Raw genomic sequence first — 23885 nt, 5'->3', positions numbered from 1 at the left:
ATATTTCAAACCAAGTGCTATCATTATATTTAATAATACAATCCTTTAAAAAACAAACTCCAGGTGAAATGACCCCTTGTCATTATTTCCATTTGATACAAAGCAACTGATGGTATGTATGGTTAAATGTTGGGCCTGGAGTCAAGAAATTCTTAGTTTGCATCCAGTTTCAGATATTTATCAGCTATGTGATCCTGGCCAAGTCACTTAACTTCTATTTGCCTCAATTTTCTTATTTTTCTAAGTTTTTTGCAAGGCAATGGGGTTAAGTGGCATGCCCAAGGCCACACAGCTAGGTAATTATTAAATGTCTGAAGCTGGATTTGAACACAGGTACTCCTGACTCCAGGGCTGGTACTCTATCCACTGTGCCACCTAGCTGCCCTGCCTCAATTTTCTTAATTAAAAAATGCGGACAAAATACTATCTACCTTTCATCATTATTATTAGTATCAAATGAAATGATTGTAAAAAACACTTATTTTAGCCCCCAGTACATAGCAGATATTGTATAATTTCAAATTTTCTTCTCTACTTGAAGTGCTAACTAGAACAATAGAAAAAAGAATTTGAATAAATAGGCATAGGAAAATAGGAAGCAAAATTGTCACTTTTTTGTATTTGATGTCACCCCTAAAGAATCAAATAAAAATATAATTGAAATAATTATTTCAACAAACTTGTAAGACCTAAAATAATCCCTAAAATAATTCATCAGCATTTCTATATATAATACCAATAAAATCCAGTAGAGTTAGTAAGAAAAGTTCCATTAATTACAGAATGCATAAAACACTTGAGGATCTACCTCCAAGGTATGCTCAAGAACTATATAAGGTATCCCCAAAATTCTAATAAGAGTTTTACAATGTCATTGCTTAAATAATAATAGCTTAACCAGATACCTTATATAAATGAAAACATGAATTACTATTCTCACAATTAAAATAGAACTAAATAATTGGTCAAAATAGTCATTGCTCATTTTTAGGATGGCAATATAACTACAATTATGATAGCACTTGTATTAATTTAATTATTAAATGCTATACCAAACTATTAAAGAATTGTTTTGTAGAAGTAGGAAAAATAATAAAAATTTTGTAAAAGCAAGAAATTCAAGAATCTCAAGGAAAATCAGAAGGAAGTAGGTATTTATCAAGTGTTGTCTATGTTTTGAAGTCTGTATTAAGCACTTTATAAATATTATCTCAACTAATGGTCACCACAGTCCTAAGAGGCAGGTTCTATTATTGCCCTCATCTTATAGTTAAGAAACTGAAGGGGGCAGAGATTGACTTTATAAGAGTCACACAGCAAATAAGTGCTAAGACTGAATTTGAACTTAGTTCTTCTTGACCCAGCATTGTATTTACATTGCCATCTGTTTGGTTAAAAATGTGAATAAAAATTATGTAGCTGTGCCAAATCTCAAACTATAATATAAAATAATAATTTTCACCACTATTTAATACTGATAAAAAATGGGTATTGATCAAAATAAGTGACCAGGTATACAAGAAAAAAGTAAATTTCATATACATATATATATATATATATATATAAAATTGTAAATACATATAAACTATGATATACAATAAACTCACAGACTCTAGGTAATGAAATAAAGACTCATGACCTCACAGAAATCCCTTAGACACACTGAACAGAAGTTTGGAAGAAATTAGATTTAGACCAAACGCTTTGCAAGTTATACCAAAATAAACTCCTAGTGGATATGTGATCAAGATTAAAAAAAGTCAAGTCATAAATTTTTAAAAAATTCATTTTGAATACCTAGCCCATAGGGGTTACATAATAATTTTGATAAATTTATTGTAATAATTATAGTATTTCTATCTACAAGATATTTTTTTACTATGAAGTAGGTAGTACAAGTATTATCCTTATTTTACAGATGACAGAAATTAAACTGAGAGAAACTAAGGCATTTGCCCATGGTTGTACAACTTCTAAGTAATACAATAAAAACTCAAACACATAACTTAAGTTACAAGTTCAATATCCTTCCATTGCTTCTACAATAAGAAAGAATGATAAAGAATAATGCCTATTATATGAGGCTAAAAATTATAAAATGCAATGCAGAGTTCTAGCTCCAATCCAAATTTGCACAAATAGCAAGTCAAGACACTAACAATTTGATAAGACTGTTGGGTTACAAAGACAGAATAAAAACCAGGGCTTGCTTACAGGAATTCACATTTTACTAAGCTCCTTTGATACACCATGAAAGAAAAATATCCAGTTTTGGCACTAAAGGGTTCTAAAGGACACTATCAACCCCACTTCAAAAATTAAGGGCCTGAAATGCTATGGCTTAGCTGAACTGTCATATATTTGAAAGCTTAACTAGTTTACCTTTATGATCTTACAAAAGAGAGCAAAAATATCATAGCCTCCAGAGAGAGAATAAACAATCAATCAAACATTTTCTGAATGCTTTCCGCACATCAGGACTTGTTCAGTGAGCTTATGAGAGCAAGTATGAATTAGTCCCTGCCCTCAAGGAGCTGATGGTTGAGGGTACTAGAAGATAAATTCTCAATATATCTAAAGGGCAGAAAGATACAAAGTATGAAAAAAAATCAGTCTATATTTTTAAAGATAACATAGGTTCACAGAATGGCCATGGAGGAAAATTAGTACAAAATTTAAATTGAAGAGAATTTTGTTGTTGTTGTTGTTGACTAAAAAAAATGGACTGATTTAAGGAAATTCTTTTTCCTTAAAAGGTAGTTGTTTTTAATATTTAATTTTATTTACTTAGTCTCCTATTAAAAAATTACAGTCAGTATATTATCCCCAGTGATAACCTAGTATCAATGAACTCCTTCATAGGAAATCATCTGAATATCTTTATGGAATTAGGTACCAAGAACAAAATTTTAATATTTTTTGTCCTTCCAATGAAAGTTTTGGAAGTATCATTCTTTGAGTTTCACTGTGATTCAAGCCAATAAGTGCTTATTGAATAACTATTACCTGCAGGATTTTTGATAAGTATAGCAATAACAGCAATGACAAAAAATCCCATCTATACTCTAAAAGTAATGAGTTTACATTTGGATGTTTTTACAAGGAGGCATACTGATAGAAACCACTAAAAATGACTGAAATAACATAGTGAATATCTAAACAACATTTTTGTCCCATATGTGTATCCTTAATTAGCTTATTACTACTGTTCAAGGTATTCAGAGGTACCTGATATCTACCCTAGAAAGGCACAATTTGAATTTTGATCTCAAGTATAAAACAGGTAAGCCTCAGACTTCAGGAGTCATTCAAGTGAATATGCAATTGTGTTAGAGTGAGGAATTTCCTAACTGGATTTCAAGTGTCCTGTGGCATGTGTCACATCAGACTGAAAAGAACTCTGGATGCCTGTGTTCCAGACTAGTTTATATGCCCTTGATTTATCCTTTATTTAATCATTGATATATTATACATGATTAAGAAATTAGCTTTGCTTTTTCTTCTCAAATAGAAAAGTCCTGTTATATTCTAAATTAGTGCATTCTGGCTCATGTGCTCTGAATCAAGAAATTTTAAAATATAAATTATGTCTTTAATATTAACTATGATGGCAACATAGAATAGCTAACTAACTAATCAAAGTCATGCCCCTCAATAGTTTTTCTGTTTAAAACATACTTTTGGAGTCCTTCCTCCTTACTTAGATAACCTAGGAAGGAGCCTTCTATACCTGAAAAACTGATTTCAGATCTCAAAAGAAAATATCATTTAAACTCAAATAAAGATCGGGGGAATGTTTGCTGTCCTTTGTATTCCTCCAATCACACTTTCTTTATACCTACCATTAATTTCTTGTGAAAGAAATGAAGTATTCTACAGAAGTCAAGTATTTTTCAGGACTTTTGCACAATAACTGTCACAGTGTATCACAGTTATACTTTAAAGGCTCAGTCATCACCCTGGCAAATTTGTTTTAAGTTTGTTCAAGTCTTATTGAAGAGTAAAATGGCATTGAATCACTACTAATAATTCCTTTACCTACACAGGCAAAAAAAAATTGATATCAAAGAATCAATGCTTGAGGTCCTTTCTACTATGAACATATAATACATCTTTTATATGATAAAAATAGGAAACTTGCTTCTAAAATATGAATTATTCACTACATTGTATAAATGTGCTTCTTTCATATTCACAAAACCCCAAAGTCAGTTATGTAAATTTCAACCTACACTAATTACCTCAGGCTTGAGCAAGCCAAAGCTGGTAGAAACAGTAGGGGGGGGAAAATGACATTTCAGGCTCTAGAAATACATTTACTAGATATTTTTCCAATAAAAAATATATTTACATTTTCTAAGAGTATAACTGCTAGATTTTGCTTCTGAGTAAAAATGCTTCCCTTTACTTCTTTTCAGCCTGAGACTTCTTCAGTATTTCTGATTTTTTTTTCCTTTTGAGTCTATAGTATATTTGGAGACTAATGATGACAATATAGAATCCCCCCAAATATGAGCTATTAAATTTTGGTTACATGGCTGTCTACTCTTCTGTATTTGAGGGTTTTCATATTAAAGTATCCCTGATATTTTATATTACATTTCATTATCTATTCTTCTGAGAAGAAACATGGTGATCATTAGGGAAAACTAAACTGGTAATAGGACACAGAAGACATTCTCAGAATCATGAAGTGAGGGGTGGAAAGAACCTCAAAAGAACATGTAGTTCAAACCATATCTAAACAGGAATTCCTTTAAAGAGCTTTCTCAATATCTACTTGTAGAACTCTAATGATGGAATTATAAGCCAGTTAATTTTTTTCTCCAAATGTTAAGCAAAAATTTCCTTTCATAATTTTTTACCCATTACAACTCTAATCCTTCTGCCATATGATCATCCTTCAGATCCTTGAAAATATTTATTTCCCCCATACTGAGAAACCCTGATTTTTTAATTGATACTTTTTTTTAGTCCTCCCAGCATCCTGGTTCCCTCTGCTCTGAATGCATTCAAGGTTATCAATGTCCTTTGTAAAAATGTGGTATTCAGAACTGGACACTGTGCTAAAAATGGGAATGAATCAGAGTAAAATGAAATGATCAATCATATGTGCCTCATTTTTTAACTTTATTAAAGTAATATAATAAGTTCATTTTTATACCATGCCAAAATGTCTACTCATATTAAATTTGTGCAGCACTTAGGAACCTCAGATTTTTTTCCCCCCAAAAAGCTTGCTTAACAATGCATCTCCATCTTTAACTTGTACAATTGAGATTGGGAAGGCAAGTATGGAAATTAACATTTGTAAAAGTTATACTCTCATAAAATAATGAAAGCACAAACTTTCTGTGTTGGAAAGGAATGCAGAGGTCATCTTGTTCAATGAGTTCTGCATCAAGAATCCTCTCCATAATATAACCAAAACATAATCATCCTCCTCAACTTGAAAAACCACAAGACTCCTGAGCCAGACCATTCCCTTTGGACAGTGCTTTGAACAGTATCTGATATACAGCAAGAATTAAGAAATGCTAGTTTATTAACAGTTCTAGGAGAAAATTGATTTTTCCAAACACCATACCTCAGTTTCTACTTCACATCGTCCCCACACTGCTCCTCTTTCTATACATAGAGATTAAGTAAACAATTTTAATGTATCTTTCACATGAGAATCATTCAAATACTCAAAGACAGCCATCAGGCTACCATCTCCACTGCTCCCCAGAGTCCTCCTATTCACTGCAAACATGCTACATTTCTTTGAACCATTTGGAAACTTAAAGCTTTTCACTATTTTAATGTAATTTCTCCTTAATTTAATGGTTCTTATTGTTGTTATTTTCTAAGATATGATGTTCAGAAATGAGCATGATACTCCTCCAAATGTGGTTTAACCGAGGCAAAGTACAGATGACTCATTACATACCTAGTCTTGAAATCTAGGCCTCATTTAAACTGAGACTAACTCAGTTTCTTTGGCAGTCATATGATAATATTAACTCTGGTAGAGCTTTCAGTATATTAAAATGCCCAGATCTTCTTCAAATGAACTACTGTCACACTATGCTTATTCTATATTGTTCTTGTGTTTGAAGAAATAATACACTTGTAAGTTTTCAAGCTCATTTTCAAACTCACATAAAACTTGACATTTTTCTTGTTAACTTTTATCTTGTGAGGTTTGTATCATTGTTTTAGCCTGTCAAAAGCTTTTCTGGATTTAAAGTCATTCAACTAACACATTGATTCTAATACTTAGCTTCATGTCATCTGAAAATTTGACAAACATACCATCCATGCATTTACCCAACTGATAAATATTTTGAATACCACAGGGCAAATCCTAGTCACATGGAATGTTCCACTAGAAACTTTCTTATGAATTAATATTAAACTCCTCATGAAACTTCGGTTCTGGTCATTCAATAAGTTCTCAATTTATATAACTATACTATTAATTAGCCAGTTTTATGAACAGATTCCCATGATTTGTCATTCTAAGAACCCTATCACAAAAAGAACTTTATTTAGTGTTATCAATTTTCCATGAAATAGTTTGTGTTCATCTATTCCTTAAGTAGACATTCATTAATAACCATGTCTTTTATAACATATTCAAGACTTCTTCCCAAAATCAGAACCCCTCACCTCAGAATTATGCTCATTGATCTAAAGCTTATAGGCCCTAATCTGTCCTTTTTAAAAAAAATTATGTCAGTATTTCCTATGATGAAGTCCTAAAAACACTTCTCCCATTCTCTACAATCTTCCAAAGATCACTAATAATGACTCATCAATCATATTTGCCAGATCTTTCAGTACCCTGGGATGTAGTTTGTCTGGGTCTAGTGACTTAAACTCACTAAGGGCAGGCAGATGGTTTTGTACTATCTTCCTAAATATTTTGGGTATCTTTTCCCTATTAGTTATTTTGTTCTGTACTTTCCAGTCCAAAGAACATTCTTCTTGGCATAGAAAACAGAATTAAAATGAGAATTAAATAGTTTGTCTTTCTTTCTGCCTATCATACTCATCCTCTCAGTTTTGTCAATAATATTAACACATCTTTGAGCCACATATTTTCAACAATGTTGGCAAAAGCAAGAAAATAAAATTTGCTTTTTGATTGTTGTTATTAATTTTCCAAACAAATCTCAGCTTATTCTTATCTTTAGTACTGCTCACATTTTTTAAAGTAGGAACATGTCATCATTTTGTGATTATCATCTGCTTGTTGACTCCCCTTCTTGTGCCCTGATGTTTTCTACAAGTATTATCAAGATCTAAATTAAGCAATGAGTTCCTAATACATCATCATATCTTTTGCTAACAATTGAAAATGGCTTTATATGTCATCACATTCAGCCTCTTCATTTTATAGATGAGGAAAACAAGGCACAGAGATGTAAAATGATTTGCCCAGTTTACTTACCACAATTCAAAACTGTTTAAGGCAGGATTTGAGGTGGGTTTTTCTCATTTCAAGGTCAGTATTTTATACCATAATTCAAATATTCATATCATTCTTCTTAGGAGATAATTGATTTTTTTGAACATCATGCCTCAATTTCTAGCACTGTACCCCTTAGAAAATAGTTTGTTTTTGTTCAGTATGTCATCCCCATGGACTTACCTTTGCTGTAGAATTTTAGGGCATAGAATTCTAATTATACTTTCTCTAAACCTTCAAAATCTGCTCACCTAAAATCTAGGATATTCTTCTGAAGTTCAAAAATCAGTACAGGAAAAAGAAGAACGAATCAATAAGAACCAGTAGTTACTTAGGATGCTAAGACTGGCAAAGTTGTTAACACCTCTTCTTTGTTCCTCACAACAGTTCTGTGATGTAGGTGCTATAATGATTGCCATTTTACACATGAAAACTGAGAGAGACTAAATCACTGACCCAGAGTCACCCTCCTAAAAAAGCATCAAAAGCAGAATTTGAATTCAGGTACCCATAAAATCAAAGTAGATAATAGAATGGATTAGAAATCAGAATTCAAGAAACATATTTGAAACAGAAACACACATAAAGTTAAAATAAGGCACTGGTACATAATCTATTATGCTTCAGCTGAAGTAAAAATTGTAGGTTTAGCAATCATGATCTCAGAAAAAACAAAGGAAAAAATAAATCTAAAAAATAAATAGAGAAATTACATTTTGTTAAAAGACAATATAGATAATAAACTAATACCAATACCAAACTTAGATGCACCAAATGCCTTAGCATCAAAATTCATAAAGGAAAAGTTAAATGAATTACAGGAAGAAATAGCCAGCAAAATTATACTAGTGAGGGATCTGAGCTTTTTCTTCTCATGCTAGATAAATTTGAGCTGAAGAAATCTAACCGTAAAATAAATAAGAAAGAAGTTAAGGAAATGAACAAAATCTTAGAAAAGTTAGAACTAATATAAATTTGGGTAAACTGAATAGAAAAAGAAAACATTTTACATGGCACACACAAAAAGATTGCCTATGTATAACTGAAAAAAATGAAGAAAATATAAAGTACTCTTAGGGGGGAAAAAGACTGACCTGGAAAATAGATACAGAGAGATAATTTACAAATTATGGATTTATCTGAAAGTCACAATCAGAAAAAGAGATGGGGGAATATCATGAAGGAAATTATTATAGAAAACTGTCCTAATATCCTAGAACAAGATGAAATGTTACATGAAAGAATTCATCAATCTCCCCCCCCAGAAAGAGATCCCAAATTTAAAAACTCCAAGAAATATAATAGTAAAATTTCATAGAAAATACTGAAAGCTGTCAAAAAAGAAGCAATTTTTATACCAAGCAACCATAATCACGAATATGCAGATATTCCAGCAGGCATAGGATTAAACCAAGAATTCAGCATATTCTTTCAGGGAGGAAAGGATGGATTTTCAATGAAATAGAGGACTTTCAAATTTACCTGATAAAATGACCACAACTGAACAGAATTCAAATGTAAGACACAAAAGATGTATAAAAAGGTAAATGCAAAGGGGGGAAATGTTAGTCAACAAGATTAAACTGACTCATTCCTACAAAGGAAGATAATACTTGAATTTTTGAGAGTTATATTTCTCTTAGGACAATGAAAAGGAAGATGCCCAGAGGGTGTGGATACATATTGAATATAATGTTATAATATTTTAACTCATGAAGTAATATTTCTAATTTGATTTTGCTTTTGGTTCTTGAGAAATGTATTTCTAATGGGACAGTTGAGGGGAACGTAGTTGGACAGAGTGTGTCAATATGAAGTTATTATGATGTGCTGAAGCTTATAAATCAATCAGTCAATCAAACCTTGAGATTTGTACTATCAAGACAAATTAAAAGAGTATACTATGACAGAAGATGTAGATACAGAGCAGGTATAAAACAAGACATAAAAAAAGAGAATTATCCCAGGAGAATAAAGAAAGAGGTATTAGAGCATAAATAACACCCACATGAAGAGGCAGAAAGGAAACATTATAGTAAAGGGAAAGAAGGGAGGGTGTGAACACTGAGTAAATCTTACTCTCATCAGATTTTGTTCAAAAAGAGAATAACATATATTCCCATTTGGGTTTAGAAATTTATCCTAGGGGACAGCTAGGTGGTGCAGTGAATATCATGCCAACCCTGGAGTCAGGAGTACCTGAGTTCAAATTCCACTTCAGACACTTAATAATTACCTAGCTGTGTGGCTTTGGGCAAGCCACTTGACCCCATTGCCTTGCAAAACCTAAAAAAAAAAAAAGAAAGAAATTTATCCTATCTTCTCAGATGAAGAAATCTAAGCTATCTATAATCATATGAAAAAATTAATCTAAATCATTATTAATAAGGGAAATGCAAATTAAAACTTCTCTGCATTACTACTACTGGTCTATATCCTGAAAAGATGTTGAAAAAGGGTAAAAATCACATGTACAAAAATATTCATAGTGGCTCTTCTTGTAGTAGCAAAGAATTGAGTTACATATATTAGAATACATAGAACACTATTGTTCTATAAGAAATCATGAGGGACAGGATTTCAGATAAGCCTGAAAAGACTTGCATGAATTGATGTTGAATGAAATAAGTAGAGCCAGAAGAACATAATACATACTGAAAACATGGGCTGATGATCAACCATAATAGGCTTGTTCCTTTCAGCAGTGCAACAATCAAAACCAATTTTAAGTGACTTGTGATAGAAAATACCATCCATATCCGGAGATGGAACTGTGGAGGTTAAATGAAGACCCAAGCTTATTATTTTCATATTTTTAAAGTTGTCTTAAGTATTATGTCATTGTTTTATCTCTAATGATTCCTTTCTTCCATTTGGATCCGATTCTTTTCTAACCTGATCAATATGGACCTATGTTTAGCATAGTTATAAGTGTAGAATCTTTATCAGATTGAATTTTGTGAGGGAGAGGGAAGAAGGGAAGACAGGGAGGGAGAAAAATATAAAATTCAAAACTCACTTCCGCAGCATATATACTAAAATTGGAATGATACAGAGAATATTAGCATGGCCCCTATGTAAGGATGACATACATTCCATATTTTTTGCCAGATTTGGGGGGGGTTGAATTGTAAAATTACAAAAAACAATAAAAAAGAAAAACAGTTAATTGGTAAACACTACTAGTACATGTAGTTGGAAAAAAATAAATAAAATATTTTAATAAAAAAAGAAAATGTATCCTATCCTACAGGGAAATAGGCTGGAGGGGAAAGAAAAAGGAGAGGTTGATAAAAGAAAAGTTAAGATAAAGTTAAAGGGGAAAGGGAGAGGAAAGGGGAAGAGAACTGATAGAAGGAAAGGCAGATTGAAAGAGAAAACAGTTAGAGGCAAAGCACTATTGAGGAAGTATAACAAGGAAGGAGCGAGAAAAGTACAAAGAGGGAGAAGATTCAGAGTAATTTTTTTTTACATTTTTTTCTTTAATCATATTTTTCCCCTTAGTTCTAATTCCTCTTTCACAATATGACTAATCTGGAAATACAAACATGATTGTACACACACACATATATATATATATATATATATATATATATATATATATATATATGTACAATTTATACTAGATTTTTCAAAGCCATGGGAAGAGGAGAGAGAAGAGATGGTGGTAGAAAACGAGAGGGTAAAACTCATAAATTTGCAAATAGATGAATGTTAAAAATATCTTTTAATGTAAGTGATAAAAACCAAATAATGTGTCCATTTGTCAGCATATTGGGGGGGGGAATCCCTAAACAGGTGAAAGGGGATAGGGGAAAATTCAGCAAATTTGAGTTAATTCTTACCTTTTCATCTAAAATAAACTGCGTAAAGCTAAAGATAAGGTAAAACCATTTGGATCTTTAGAGGTACCAAATTGTCCCTAGACTTAATAGGACCTAATTAATATAATGCAATATTCCTTTGGTCTTCAAGTCTTTAAAAAATCTGACTCCAAAATCTTAATAGATTCATCTTTCCCCACTCTCATGATCTTTCTAGATAAATGTGCTAGAGGAATTAACCATCCCTTATATTCACCCTATTCTCTCTTGTTGGTCATTCCTTGTTAACTATTATTTGTCTAGAATGGACCCTTCCCACTCCCTTACCAATCTTTAATGTTGAATTTCCTCTCTTTTCTCAGATACTATTATGATAATTAAACTTTTAATGATCCTAGCCCTATTACCTCTTGACTCTAAATGAAAGAGATCAACATCTCCTTAAATCTCTCATTGACTTTGTCTGGACTTCTTCATTCTATTTATCACATTTTTCCCTTATGATATTTCACTTGTATACATGCATTTTCTTTGTCTCCCTTTTAAAAAATAGATTTTATTAATACATTTTGTTCTACATACTCTAGAACTTCTCCTGTCTCCCTCTTTCCTTCATTTGATCAAAGAGCCATTCCTTAAAATTAAACCAAATAAAATTTAAACAAAGAAAAAAAGATGAAAATGAATAAAATTCAAATACAATTTCAATAAAACTAAAAACACCACAAAAATCTGGTGGTATGCGCCATGCTAAATACCTGATGATCCTTTCTCCTAAAAAGAGTGCCCCATTCTATTTTAAGCCCCTTGAAAACAGAGTTTGGCTTTTTCTCTGTCTTCCTAAAACACAGAAAGCACTTAGCACTTGCAGAATTAAATGCAATTGAACTGACTAAAGGATATGCATTTGATAAAAATTTGAGTCATGCATATTATTCTTTTATGGCCTTATATTACATTTTGTAGTGCTTATTGCCCTTTTATGTCCCTAAATTCATTAACAAATGAGAAACATTTATCTTTTTATCTCCCATCATTTTTGAAATAATTTATTCCCAATAAAATCCTTAGGGTAAAATATCAATTCCCACCCTTCTCACCATGAAAATCAATTATTACGAATTATCCCATTCTCCACCAATACCATGAAACTGTTTTGCTACACTTTCATGTATTACTGTATACCTGTTGAAGGAGATTCTGTCATATAAAAATAATTGTAGCCATCTCATGATTTTCAGATAAAGCACAGGGTAGGGATATGTAAGATAAGAAGAAATTAGAAAAATCAGCATTCTTTATCTTATCATTATTAATTAAAATTTATTAAAAATGATTTTCTGACTATGGCTAAAGAATTACAAGCATTTTACTGATTCTGTATCTTGCAACTATTGTAACAAAAAATTACAAAAAATATATAATATATCTATGACTGTTTTCAAAACAATGCTGTTCCTAAATTTCATCTAAGTAACTGGTAGCAAGTGAATAGAGCACTAGGTTTGCAGTCCAAAAGACTCGAGTTGAAATTTGGTATCAGAAACTCACTATCTGGATAACACTGGACAAGTCATTTAACATCTGTTTACCATTTACTGTATGGGAATAAGAACAGGACCTCCCTTGCAGAGTGGCTATGAAGACCTTACTGAAATGATATTTGTAAAATATGTTTAGCATAGTACTTAACCTATACAAATACTTACTCTTTCCCTCCCTTTCTCCATATTGAATAACCTAAAACAAATTATTAGATTTATAAAATGATCTTTCAATCCCCTTATGTTATTAAAATTGCAATTATTGAGTATCATCTTCAATGACTCCCTTTACCTATTACTTGTAAAAGGAAGCTCAAACTCCTTAATGTGGTATTTAAGATACTTAACAAACTAGCACCATCTGACATTTCTATCAGTTCTGTCTATATGCTCCATTCTTTAGTCAAACAATACTCCAGATGTTTTTTTCATTCTGTTCCCTATCTTTACTATGCTATCTCCTTTTCCCTCTACCTAGTGAAAGGTATCTATCCTTTGAAATACAATTTAAATGCTCTATTCTTATTAAGAGTTTCTTCATTCCTCAGGCCATTAATGTTCTTCCACCATTGACTCTCATTTAGCACTTCATTGGTATATCTCAAAAACTTTTTTCTTAGTTTATGTTTTATTACAGCAATTTTGATAAGTATCATAAATTCCGAATGGCATGAACATTATTTAAATATTACTTCTCCTCCAAGGTCTAGCACATAGTTCCCTCTCAATAGCTTTTTTAAATAAATGTTTGTTGTTTTAAGAATAAAAGAATGAATAAAGTAATGAAAGTTAGCAAGAAGTTGAAGGGAATGATCAAAAAAAGAGAAATATACTGTTGTTCTATTCCTTTCTCTGTAGCAAATTTTAGGTTAATGATATTATTGTTACAGGAACATAGGTTCTTAATGTTGAATTTGTAGGGGTCATAGACAAAATGAGATCTAGGTGACAACTGAATTCAAAGATACATGAAAATTGCTATTATAATATACTCGACAATTGTTTGTCCAGTTTCTTCTTGAAAACCTTTAAAGAGATAGCACTCATCATCTCCAGAGGCTGCCCATTTCACTTCTGAATAGTTCAGATTGTTAGAATATTGTCTCAAAAATAAGCCCAAATATGTCTGCAGTTTATATATTACTTTTGTGTATTTCCTCTGAAGTCATATGTAATATGTCTAATCCCACCTTTACATAAGAACCTTTCCTATACTAAAGGACAGCTATCATGCCCCTCCAAATCTTTATTTCTCCAGGATACATATGCCCAATTTTTTCAAATAATCTTCAACTATTAGAGTTATTTGCCTTCATCATCTTAGTTGTCCTCCTCTAGAGACTACCCTTCTTATCATTGTCTTTTTTAAACTATAGAGGTATTATCATCTTCCTATTAACAGAAAATTCACCTCTTTCAATGCAGCCCAAGATTGCATTAGATTTTCGTGTTGCCACATCAAACAAGGGAATCATAATCAACTTAAAATTCACTAAAACCTCCAAATATTTTTCACAACAATAATTGTCTAAATGTTACAACTGCATATTTTATCTATAAATTGATGTCATTATTCCTAAGTACAAGGTTTTATATTAAACACAAATTAATGTTTTCTTCCTAAATTGAGCTCAATTCTGTTAGCCTGTCAAAATCAATTTGGATCCTCACACTATAATTCAGTGTGACTCTTCAAATTTAATGAATTTACAACTATAGCTTTATCAGCCAATGATAAAAAAATGTAAATATCAGAGGCCAAACACAGATTCATGGGAATACACCTGGAGACCTCCTGCCATGTTGACATCAAACTGTTAATAACTATTCTTCAAATCCAAACATTCAGAAATTTCATGTTGCTACTGTCTGATCTATATCTTTCCAGAAGAAAACTGTGAACGTTGTCTGTCCTTTGAAGTAGAGTTCAAATACCATATTTTCTATTAAGAATTCCTTCAGGGGCGGCTAGGTGGCACAATGGATAGAGCACTGGCCCTGGAGTAAGGAGTATCTGAGTTCAAATCCAGGCCTCAGACACCTAATAATTAACTAGCTGTGTGACCTTGGGCAAGCCACTTAACCCCCATTGCTTTGCAAAACAAAACAAAACAAAAAAAGAGTTCCTTCATTCCTCAGGTCATTATTATTCTTTCATCCTTGACTCTCACTGATTACTGTCTGAAATTCTTAGTGTCTGATATGAATCTTTCTTTTTTTATTATATAAAATAGATTTCATTTGTTTTCCAATTTCATACAATATTAGCATCTACCAATCATTTTTTGCAAGACTTTGAGTTTTATCATTTTTCTCCTTCCCTCCCTTCCCTTCACCTTTTCCCCAAAAGAAGGTAATCTGATGTAGGCTTTACATTTGCATCCATGATAAGCATAGAGCGAAATTTTTCTGTATCTTTCTAGAAGAATACTAGGAGATATTTTACCAAAAGTTTTGGTAAAACTATATAAGCAAAATACAAAACATTCTCCTCTTCAATTAGAGTAATAATCCTGTCAAAAAAGGAAAAAAAGTCAATCTGGCATGTTTTTTTTGTAATAAAATTTTCTTTATACATATTAACCAACATTTCTATGATCCATTCTAGCATTTTCCAAGGAATTAAAGTCAAGCTCATTGCCCTGTACTTTGGAACCTCTTTTTTTCTTCCTTTTGAAAACTGGGACATTTTCTTGTCTCTAGTCTTCTGGTATTTCTTCTACTTTCAGTGACCTTTTAAATATTAATGAGAGTGAACCAGCAATCACACCTGCCAATTCTTTTGGCACCTAAGGATATAGTTCATGTGGGCTTGATGATTAGAATTCATTAAAGGTTGATAGGTACTCTTACTTTCTCCTCACTTACCTTGGATTTCAACTCCCTAACCATTTTTGTTCTGTCATTTTACTTTATAATGAAAATAGAAACAAATAAAATTGAGTGACTGCCTTACTTAAGCTTTTTATTATATTTTTTCAATCAGCAAAAATCTTCTCTCCTTCTAATACCTCTCTAATTGAGAAACAAGGAAAAACAAATCCCTGTTACAAAAATGCAGTCAAATAAAACAAAGTTTCTCATTAGTATGTACAAATACATACACATTCATTTCTTATTAAATACTTTGAATCCATATATCAGGTGATTAATTTATCCTCTGGAATCATGGCTGATGAGACATGGATTACAGCTCCTAATTCAAATTGTTTATCTTTGCTATATTGTTGCTAATATATGTATTGCTCTCCTGGTTCTTCACTTCACAAATTCAATTTAGAAAGATAGTACAAATAATAAACTAAAGATGTATCCTCATACTTTCAGGTTCCTCCAATACCCTTGGCTTTCTTTTCATGATATTAAGCATGTGAAGTTAACAAATTATATGAACTAATAGACAGGGTTTGCCATTATATAATTATTGAAAAAGGATTATTGACTTATAATTGTGTCTTGGTTTACACACCAAAAAAAAATCTCTATCACATGAGATTAGATTCATATAGACCTTCTTAAATTGTGATACATGGACAGATTAAGAATTCTATGAAATTGGGGTGACTAGGTTGCTCAGTGGATAGAGCACCAGCTCTGGAGTTAGGAATACCTGAGTTCAAATCTGGTCTCAGACACTTAATAATTACCTAGTTGTGTGGCCTTGGGCAAGCCACTTAACCCCACTGCCTTGTTAAAAAAAAGAATTCTATGAAATGGTGTGGGCAAAAATGCATTATATTTTCTATTAAAATTTTGTATTTCTTTAATTACTTAAAAATACCCTCAGAGGGGTTCTAAAGGATTTAATAGACTGCTTAATTAATCCATGACACTTAAAAACCTATCATAAATATGGCAGGATTTCCAGAAAAATAAACAAATAAAAAAATTTTCTTCCCCTTCATAGTCCCAAACTATGTCAAAACAATAAGAGAATTGGACATGTGATTTTAGTGTTATACAGAACTCCCAGATGAGGAAATTCTCTCTACCAATACAGATTAGAATTTTTTTTCAACAAATGGTAAACTTACAGATCTGCCTGCAACTCTGACAAGAAATATATCAAATAAAGTAATGAAAAGAATGAAAATAGAATGAAAAGTATACTTTAATTTTTTTAAAAAGAAGGCCTTCAAAAGTAGCAGAGTGTCACAATGAAGGATCATTATGCTATGCATGGTTTTACCTATTCCTTTTCTTAATGCTTCCAAATTCTCCACAAATTGTGAAGTATGAAATACTTAGAATAGTATGGAATAATAATCCTGCCATAGATTCAGAATTTCAGTTTTTCCTCAATATTGGTACTTTACACAGATACTTTCTAATCTCTAATTTATGGTTGGTTAGTCTGGACATATCAAGTGACCAAAAATGTAGAAGTTGGTTACCCATGGAAGGAACATCACAATGCTAATTAAAAAAAAAAAGAAGGGAAGGAAGCCCTGACAACCAGGGTGAATCTAAGAGAGGCTTAATTCTCAAATAGGTTATAAAACTTGAATATAAATTCAAGATAAGAAAAAATCTAAAAGGAGAAATATGAATGAGTGAGAGGCCAAATCCAATTCTCTTTCATCATCTTAAGGTAACAAGGAATGTAAAATTGCAGTAGATTAAGATTACTAAACTAGAAAATGGGGAAAGGAAAGAAATGATTGTGGGGAAGGAATCATAGATAAATACAAAAGAGACTGACAAAAAAGAAAATAGACAAATTTTAAAAAGATTCTGATCAAATGAACCAATATTGAGAGATCAAAATTTCCTGGAGAAAAGAAATCTGGAGATAAGTCATTAAAACTTTTGAAACAATTTCCAAAACAGTTTAAAATAACAATAAATTAATTAAAATAATAAATGAAATAAATAATTATATGAATTAGAGCTATCACTGAAAAATATTAAATAAGAGAATAGAGAAATTAGAGAAATTCTCAAAAAATGAAATTATAAATTTATAAAATTATATATTTAAAAATCTATTTTATAATTATAAAGCTATCTTTTTAATGAGGGTAGATTTAGACAAAAGATGAAGGGGTAGGGAAGACAGCAAAAAATAAAAAGATAACAATATGCAAAGAAAATGTACTCTTTAAAAGTTAAGGAACACCCCCCCAAAAAAGTTAAGGAAACTAAGGTTGAAAATAAGATATAAAGAAATAACCTAAGAATTAAAAAAATGAATAATTAAAAGAAATACATGTTGAAATTTAAATTCCAAATATTATACTTCAGAAAAAAATAAGAGATAATTGCCTAGAAGTGATGGAAACAAAGGTCAAAATATAGCTTCACAGAATTCAGAGCATACTAACAATAAAAAAAATCATAAACTTAACAAGAATTCAAGTATTCAAGCTAATATATTTCAATATCAAACAACAAAAAGTATATAGAGTTAAGCATATTATTTTTGCAGTACAAGGACCTCAATTAGAATTACGCAAGACTAATTCTCAGTTAAGAGAAATAAAAAAATCCTTAGAATATTGCTGTGGAAAGCAAAAGACATTCATTTCTAATTTCTTTCTGTGGGGTAGGTATTTCTCATCACCCCTTTATATATCGTTCTGTCTGTCTGTGAGCCATTATCTAGATGGACCTAGATTGTGCACTGGTATACCCAGAAGCTATTTCCTCTGAAAAATATAGGATAAATAATAATCTTTGTTACAATGCATACCAACACATGCTAGGTATGTCTGTGTCTACATGTGCAATTATATCTCTTATAGCCATTCCTCCAACAAATATCCTAATTGCTATGGTCATTCTAATGAAATCAGATGAAATACTTTTAATATCCCTATGACCAACTTTAAAAGTTGTTCCCTGGGGCTGCTAGGTTGTGCAGTGGATAGAGCACTGGCCTTGGAGTCAGGAGTACCTGAGTTCAAATCCGGCCTCAGACATTTAATAATTACCTAGCCATGTGGCCTTGGGCAAGCCATTTAACCCCATTGCCTTGCAAAAAAACAAACAAACAAAAAAATTTTTTTTAATTAAAAATGTTGTTCCCTACATAAACAAATATTCCCTTTCTCAGGATGTAATGATGAGTTGTCAGCTGACAGCTATAGCATATTTCTAATTAACTTATTTATAGTAACTTTCTTATCTGTTTTTAATTTATATACATGGTTCAATGCTTTGAAATACTCTAAAACTTATACATTGAATCAAAATAAGCACAAAAAATACATAGCACAAAAAATACTTTGACTATAGCTACCCATATATTTATCTTATTTGACCTAGAATCATAGTATCTTGAAAATTCCAATATTCAAAACAGTAACTTGCCGTGAATAATCAATATGAACCATATCCAGATACCCCCAATCCCCTTGAACACAAAGCAAACCAAAGTTTAAAATAATAGGATCTGTTTCATCCACTTTATTTGATAATTTATATTTGTGTATTTTGTGATTATGACAGCTGTTACTAAATTTTTAAATGTCCATACAAGGTTTATTGTTATATAATTTGATAGCCTGCTATAGTCAAATTCACTGCTAAAATTTATATTCTGTATTTACAAATTATAATTTGATTATAAAAACTTCTGTAAAACTATTTTTTTAGGTTTTTGCAAGGCAAATAGGGTTAAGTGACTAGCCCTCTGTAAAATTATTGACCCTAAAGTAACTGAGATTTGCTTTGTCTTGATATCTATATTTCCATCAGATGCTTATGAAGTTTAACAAGAATCTTCTTTCAAAAATACTCTGGAAGGATTATACTAGCAGTCAGTGTTTAATTAGTTTAAACAACGGTTCTAAAGGAAGGGAAATTGTGTTTGCATGGAGAGAAAAGAGAAAGCTTAATTTGAAGTATGATTAAAGAACGAATAAAGGAAGAGAAGATAAAAGGTCAGAGGATGACAAGCAGGCCAAGGCTTAATGACACTGTTTTCTGGGGAAAACTGGGAAAAGTTAAACAGTAGTGGTAGGAATTCAAGACAATATCATATCACATTTTACCATATCACATTTAGACAGGTCTGCATATATTATGCTCTGTTGTTTTCTATCCATTTTTCATGACCTCATTTGGGATTTCCTTGGCAAAGATACTACAGTGGTTTGTCATTTCTTTCTCCAGTTCATTTTACAGGTGAGGAAATTGCAGTAAACAGAGTTAAGTGACTTTCCCAAATAGCTACTATCTGAAGTCATATTTGAACTCAGATCCTGTTGACCCAAGGGCCATTGCTCTCTCCATTGTGCCACCTAGCTGCTCTATGATGCTTTTATATTTATTGACTTCCCATTACAACTCCTCCCTAAAGAAGCTTACATTCTTCTTCAAGTCACCTAAAATTCAAGTCACTGTGTCAATATGAACTTAGGTACAATTATTTTCTATACTCTATTCCTTATCTTTTCCTGGTCAGAAGAACTGTGTCTTTAACTTTCCCTATACCTAAACTGTGATACAACTATGAAAAGATGCCCTTTTAATCAAGAAAAAGCTATCTTAGCAACCTATTCATTAACTCAATTAACTTTCCTCACATCTTAAGTAATCCCTCATCTATGTAGGAATGACATTTCTATATCTAGTTCTAGCATTTCCAAACCTGCTCCTGTTTAAGTGTACCTCTTTCATAAAACTAATGTTTTCATCAAATATTTTTAAATGTTGGATCTATAATTTCATTGAAATGGCAACTGAAATTCCCTCTATCTCCATAGCTTTCTGGAAATTTATAGTGTAGGGAAGTTGCCTGAGGCTTATTAAGTGGCTGGCCCATAGTCACAAAACCAGCATAGGTCAAGGGTTTAACTTTAACCCTAGCCTTCTTGATTTTTATAGGACTTTTTGAAAGTTTTCTCTCCTTCACACCATTCTATCTCTATATTCACAATTTGAACACAAAATTACAATGCAAAAATATAATCAAAAAATTTTCATCTGATTCAAATTCTTCTAAATAATTAAAGTAATTTAATTAGCACTCAAAGAAAACCAGTTTGGCAATGTTGTAAATTTGAAGTTCATCTGTTATTTTTAATGCCTTTAGTTCCTCTATCAATAAATATAATGAGAATTGGGGTTTTTTTAAAAGAAGAGTGGAAAACTTCCTCATTTTACAGATGGGCAAAATGTGAGGCTTATGTGAGGCTACCCAGCTAGTTGAGGAAAAGGTAGAATCAGAGTTTAGATTTTTCAATTTCTAGTCCAATGCTGTTTTGGAGGATTTTTGTTGCTTGATTTGTTTTTGGTGCAGGCCTGGGATATAATTGATATAGGTATTTGCTAATTTACAATTTTAAATAGCTGCCTGAGACACTGATAGGTTAAGTTACAGGATCAGAGTCATAACAGCCAGTATATATCAGAGATAAGACCTGACTTAAAGGCTAGCTGCTCTCTCTCCCATTCAGCACATTGCTTCTCTCTCTCTCTCTCTCTCTAATGTTCTTTGCATGATACTTTTTGAACTCATATTGTATTTCATAAAATGAACTTTACATCCATTTCCCTAAAAATGGTAAAAAATCATTTTAATAACCTTATGCAGACATGAATATGGGATTGAAACAGATTGAACTAGAGAGCACACCGTTAAAAAATAAAAGGTCTCTTAATGCAAATGCTGACAGCAAAGCCCCATTGGAAATCAGATGATTTGTCAGAAAGGTTCTGGCAGTTCAACAGGCAAGAATCCTATTCTGCTGTCTTTTTGAACTTTGCTTGTAAAACTAACTCTGTACATTAATGTGAGAATTCTGTATGTAGTGTGTGTAGTGCTTTAACCCTTGGGCTTCCAAATTTCTATTTTTATTCTGTTGACCAAAGAAATGTTTAAAAGATGATTGTTAAACTCATTTGCTCAGCCTGGGGCTTAATTATTCAGTTAGTTCACATTTGAAAGTATTATATTGTATCCAAAGGCAAAATTGATTGGTTTGTTTCAAGATTACTTATGTAATTATGCATAGATTAAATTAGTTAATTACAAATTGTCCTAGCTAAAATACATCTGTTGTTTTTTTTAAACTTGAAATAGAAAGTGACATTTAAAGGAGATAATCATTTTGTGCCTTCCTCCAATATAACAGTAAGTGCCCTGAGTTTTATATTTACTCTAGAAATATTAATAACTCTAGAATAAAAGGCTATGAACTCAAAATTTTATGCCTCACTGACAAACACAGATCTTTACATAGTGTTAGGAAAGAGAAAACAGATTAACATTTGTAACACAACTCAATGATGAAATATGAGTTTTATGGCTAGGTTGCACAGTGGATAGAGCACTGGCCCTAGAGTCAGGAGTACCTGAGTTTGAATCCAGCCTCAGCCATTTAATAATTACCTAGCTGTGTGGCCTTGGGCAAGCCATTTAACCCCATTAGCTTTGCAAAAACATGAAAAAAAAAATGAGTTTTATATGAAACTGTCAATGAAGAAAAGTTTAATTAAATTATATTCCTCTAGAATAGAGTGAACACTGAGGAAAGAAGCCAGAACCAGTGATCAAGAATATAGTCAGTCACTCTTATGAGAACATGTGAGTTTAGGAAGTCTTGACTACTTTATTAGTGCTTTGCTTTGCAATTTGGTAGATAAACTGAAAATACCTTCTGACTCTCTTCTGAAACTGATGGGGAGAAGATGGGTTATTTCTTCAAAACTTACATAGATAGTCTGACTGAACCAGGATTCTTAATTAGGATTCATATTCCTTCCTTGGGTTAGGTTACAGGGAGCCAATGACTTTAGATAGAAAAAAAAATCATTTTTCCCCTAATCTCTAGTTGAAAATTAGCTTCTCCTTCAACTTCTTAATAACATTATTCTGAGAAGACTCTAGTTCTCATCAGTCAAAGGAGTTTATTGTGTCACCAAAAAAAGGAAAATTAAAAACTTTTGGCATAGGGGACAGGTAGTGAACATGGTAGTAGTAGTAGGAGGAGGAGGAGTTTTAGAAGATGAGAAGTAAATGTACCATTTATATGCTTGAAGGTTTGCAAAGCACTCTACAAATCTTGTTTATCCTTACAACAACTCTGGATATAAATGCTTGTACTATCTGCAATTTAAATGCAGATGAAGAAAATGAAGCAGACAAAGGTTGAGCCCAGTATCACAAAGTAGTTAAGTATCTAAGGTAAATTTTGAATTTAGGTCTTCCCAGGTCCAGCTTTCTATCTACTACTCAGACTAATTTCTTTGGATAGAGAGTAGGCTTTGAATATGGGAGATTTTAATTCATGGGAGCCAAAAGATTTGTTTTATAGATGGAACACCTCATTCTGCCTCTGATATAAAATTTTTGTGTTCACAGGCAATTTTTCAGCAGCATAAGTGGGGAGAAGATATAATTATTCATTGACAGAAGGACTTTCCTTACCAAGAGTAGTACTCTATTGCAATGAAATCAAAGAACAAGTTCAAAATAAAGAAAAAGAAAAGAAATTATAGAAAAAAGTCTAGACAGACATAGAGTGGTAAAATGAAATTAACTGATAGGTGTCAAATAGTGTGTTATTTTATATGCTTCTAAAAAAAGGTTTTCATTAAGCAGGAACAAAAGTTGGAAGTAGGAAGATGATCAAGTACCATGATAGTTCCAACCAGAAGCATTATTCTCATTACTCAATATTCAGCTTCCAGGAAATCAAAGTCTTTGATTCTGGGAGGTGGGGGGGGGGTATGGTTGAACGTTTCAGAAGAAAGGGTGTACTGATGATTATTTGAGAAACATGTTTGGATTAATCATGGTGTTGCAGCCCAGTGTTACTTAAATGTTGTTGTAAATCATATACTGTGTGTTGCTATGTGTCTCTATTTTCTTGTCAGATATTATATACTGGCACTTTTTCTGGCACTGCTTGAGTCAAGGTGCCTTGTTAATATCCGAGGAGATATCTTACTCAGGTGCAAAGGACTCCTATAGCAACTAGACCATCACCAGAAGTCTTGTTTCCTAACAGGCAATTGGGTGAAGTGGTTCTGGAAAAGGCAACTGAGAAGGATGTCTTTGCACAAATATCCCTCACTGTAATAATTGTAATAATGCAAGTCATGTCACCATTA

General features: G+C 31.9%; 1 protein-coding gene and 1 pseudogene across 1 annotated transcript in view; one reads left to right on the top strand and one right to left on the bottom strand.

Moving 5' to 3' along the window:
* LOC141499328 (uncharacterized) overlaps positions 1-23885 on the bottom strand; it is a 519469-nt gene that overhangs the window by 325460 nt on the left and 170124 nt on the right. The window lies entirely within an intron of this gene.
* On the top strand, positions 10472-10561 carry LOC141503714 (U6 spliceosomal RNA; annotated as a pseudogene).

Source organism: Macrotis lagotis, chromosome X (assembly GCF_037893015.1).
Source record: "Macrotis lagotis isolate mMagLag1 chromosome X, bilby.v1.9.chrom.fasta, whole genome shotgun sequence".
NCBI classification, from domain to species: Eukaryota; Metazoa; Chordata; class Mammalia; order Peramelemorphia; family Peramelidae; genus Macrotis; species Macrotis lagotis.
Note: the sequence above shows the minus strand (reverse complement) of the source record. Positions and strands in the feature narration are given on the sequence as shown.